Raw genomic sequence first — 3,889 nt, forward strand, 5'->3', positions numbered from 1 at the left:
GATGGGAAATTTCAGTATACCGGAATAAGCAGTTGGAGAAATCTGGGTAATGTAGTCAGTTGTAAGAGGAATAACTGCGTTTCCAAATTACAACCACTAGATGATAGCAGAGACATGGATTTGGAGAGTTTTTGGCAATGCAGTTTCTGCAATATGATGCATTAATACGACACTACAAAATTCTATGGCAGCCATGTTGGCTACATGTTAACATTATATGGGGAATATTATGTGGGGAATATAATATTACATGGGGAATATAGTTACAATGCTATGTAACTGATCGTCTAGAAAGACCTCAAAATCAGGCGGTGTGAAAAGAAGGCCGAGACAATCATTAAGACTCCAGCCACTCAAGCCATAGACTGTTCTTTCTGCTTCCGCATGGCAAGCGATACCAGCGCATAAAGTCTGACACCAACAGGCTCATGAACAGCTTCTATCCCCAAGCCATAAGACTGCTAAATAGCTAACTAAATAGCTAACAGCACGCCTACACAGACTATCTGAGTTGACCTTTGTATGTCATTCTTATTTTTGCACTGTTTCTATGCACACTCACAGGGCCCTACACACTCACACACACCAATACTCCAAAACACACACAAACACTCACTTCATAATATACACATACATTTATACTGCCTCACCAACTCACATACAGTACATTCATCATATACGCTGATGGTATTCTGTTTATCATTTATCCTGATGCCTAGTCACCTTACCTCTATGCATACGCTATATATACAACAGTATGTGGGCACCCCATCAAATTAGTGGATTCGGCTATTTCAGTCACAGCTGTTAGTGACACGTGTATAAAATTGAGCACACAGCCATGCAATCTCCATATACAAACATTGGCAGTAGAATGGCCTTACTGAAGAGCTCAGTGACTTTCAATGTGGCACCGTCATAGGATGCCACCTTTCCAACAAGTCAGTTCATCAAAGTTCTGCCCTGCTAGAGCTGCCCCAGTCAACTGTAAGTTCTGTTAATGTGAAGTGGAGACATCTAGGAGCAAAAATGTCTCAGCCGCGAAGTGGTAGGCCACACAAGCTCACACAACCTCACAGGACCACCAAGCACCTGTCCTCGTTTGCAACACTCACTACTGAGTTCCAAACTGCTTCTGGAAGCAAAGTCAGCACAATAACTGTTTGTCGGATTTCCATGGAATGGGTTTCTATGGTCTAGCAGCCGCACACAAGCCTGAGATCACCATTCGCAATGCCAAGCGTCGGCTGGAGTGGTGTAAAGCTCACCACCATTGGACTCTGGAGCAGTGGAAACGCATTCTCTGGAGTGATGATTCACACTTTACCATCTGGCAGTCCAACTGACGAATCTGGGTTTGCCAGATGCTTGGAGAGCGCTTCCTGTCCAATGCATAGTACAACTGTAAAGTTTGGTGGGGGAGGAATAATGCTCTGGGGATGTTTTCACATGGTTTGAGCTAGGCCCCTTAGTTCCAGTGAAGGGAAATATAAATGCTACAGTGTACAATGACATTCTAGACGATTCTGTGGTTCCAACGTTGTGGCAACAATTTGGGGAAGGCCCTTTCCTGTTTCAGTATGACAATGCCCCTGTGCACAAAGCAAGGTACATACAGAAAAGGTTTGTCGAGATCGGTGTGGAAGAACTTGACTGGCCTGTACAGAGCCCCGATTCAATCCCATCGAACACCTTTGAGATGAATTAGAATGCTGACCGCGAGCCAGGTCTAACCGCTCAACATCAGTGTCCAACCTCACTAATGCTCTTGTGGCTGAATGGAAACCTAGTCCTCGCAGCAATGTTCCAATGTCTAGTGGAAAGCCTCCCCAGAAGAGTGGAGGCTGTTATAGCAGCAAAGGGGGGACCAACTTCATTTTTAATGCTCATCATTTTTTTAGGAGATGTTCAACGAGCCGGTGTCCATATACTTTTGGTAATGTACTGCACCTCTAGCTTCCATCACTCCAGTATCACTGCACATTGTAAATATGGTACTGGAACTGACTGACCCTGTATATAGTATGCTTACTTCATTTCTCGTGTTCCTCTTATTTTTATTTCTTGTGGTTTTGTTCTACCCTATGTTCTTTTTAGTATTACATTGTTATTGATTACTGCATTGTTGGGTTTAAAGCTTGCAAGAAAGGCATTTTACTGTACTTGTGCAAATGACATTAAAACTTCAAACTGAAACTAAACTCTAAACTCTAAATACTGTATATGGCTCTGGGAAGCAACATCTACAAAAAAAGTACGATCTTTGCCAAATTGACATGCCAAGGTGAAGTAAAAGGTTCAATGGATATTATAACAAATAGCCAGGTGCCGTAGCATAAAGTTTAAAAACCATGGCAATATCCCTGTGCAAAAACAAAGTGGGAGCAAATTAAATATGAGTAAAGGCATTTAGAATTGTATGAGTGTGGGTAAACTATTAAGTGAAAATGATTATTATCGCAAAGCACATTTATAGTGGATTATAAACATGGTTTAAAGTAACATAAAGTGTGTTTCAGGTGTAGAAGCCGAGCGCCAATGCTTGCTTGTACTCGTTCAATGAGTCATTGTCAGCTTTCTTCCTGGGGGAGAAGTGGTAGGGCGTTTCTGAACCGAATATGCAGCTGTGAACTGAGTTGTGGATGGAACGGAATTTAACATGTAAGGGAGAGAACAGAGAAAACAAAACAACATATCGAATCTCAAAATAACCACCAAAAGGTAGGATATGCTTTAAAAACAGAAGTATAACTCCACGCTACTGTACAAATTAGGGCGATTACTAGTTCAGTACGAAGAAGGGCGACAGTCATTGGACACATCTGTTTCAGTTTTCTGGCTCGCAATCAGTTTGCGAACATGAACAGATGTTACGTTAGTTTTGAAACATCTTGGAGCAGTGTTGAAACAATGTAGGCTAACAGTGTTTGCACGTCATGCCACCTTTTCTGTTCCAGCGATTTCATGGGTGTTACTTTTATATTTTAGACTGATCAATTATATTCGTTTGTTCTGAAGGCAAAGGGTGTTACAAGTTAACCGTGGCATATTTTGATACAATTAACTGGTTATTAACAAATAACCCTCCCTAGCCTTTGTACTGTCCTATCAGATATTCCACAAAAATACTAGTTTACTATGGTCGGACGTGTCTCTTGTTGTAAAAGCCACAACTACATCCAAATGCAGAAACGGTCAATTGTGTGAAATTCATGTGCGGCCAGATGAGAGTCTATTCAACACTGTCCAGGTGTTCACTTTGTCAACTCGATGAGAGTTGACACTGATAAAGTATCACAGTGTCTAACTACAGTACACTCTTAGAAAAAAAGGTGCTATCTAAAACCTAAGAGTTATTCTGCTGTCCCCGAAGGGAGAACCCTTTGAAGAACCCTTTTTGCTGCCAGGTAACAGAGGGTTCCTTCACACAGAGGGTTCTACATGGGCCCCAAAAGGGTTCTACCTCGAACCAAAAAGGGTTCTCCTATTGGACAGCCGAAGAAACCGTTTGGAACCTTTTTCTCTAACTGTACCCACCGTCCATGTGTGAGTGGTGGCTGTTTCCATTTTACAGCGCAGGTAGGCTACACAGGTATTGTTTATCTCCCATGTAATCAGACATCAAACAGACATCTATATGGTTGTTTCATTGTTTTTGTATCTCAGTTTGAGGCTACTTGAGTAGCAATACAGAACACTGTAGTGAGAGGCTACAGTAAGAAACCTCATGTCTTTCCCTGGAACACAGTAGGGTTGATGTGGTTTTGATGAGTCTGGATTTGCACATTATTAATCCGTCATTTCACATCAGTGAATCTATTTGCAGTGAGGCACAAAAACAGAAATATTCCATGTGTGAGGATCATTAAATATTCAAATGAGTAGAAAC

The 3,889-nt window shown here is 41.7% G+C and overlaps 1 protein-coding gene across 6 annotated transcripts in view; it reads left to right on the plus strand.

Annotated features, from left to right (window-relative positions):
- The first annotated feature begins 1,912 nt into the window (after nucleotides 1-1,912).
- The window catches only part of LOC112259847 (calpain-1 catalytic subunit), a 34,308-nt gene continuing 32,331 nt past the window's right edge, over nucleotides 1,913-3,889 (plus strand). For 2 of the 6 annotated variants that reach the window (XM_042328213.1, XM_042328214.1), the window contains exon 1: nucleotides 2,571-2,721. The gene's annotated coding sequence lies outside the window, so the exon portion shown is untranslated. Of the gene's footprint in view, nucleotides 1,937-2,570; nucleotides 2,722-3,889 lie in introns of those variants that run through there. The other 4 variants (XM_042328212.1, XM_042328211.1, XM_042328210.1 and 1 more) reach the window with 3 other exon arrangements.

This window comes from Oncorhynchus tshawytscha, linkage group LG10, assembly GCF_018296145.1.
Source record: "Oncorhynchus tshawytscha isolate Ot180627B linkage group LG10, Otsh_v2.0, whole genome shotgun sequence".
Classification (NCBI taxonomy): domain Eukaryota; kingdom Metazoa; phylum Chordata; class Actinopteri; order Salmoniformes; family Salmonidae; genus Oncorhynchus; species Oncorhynchus tshawytscha.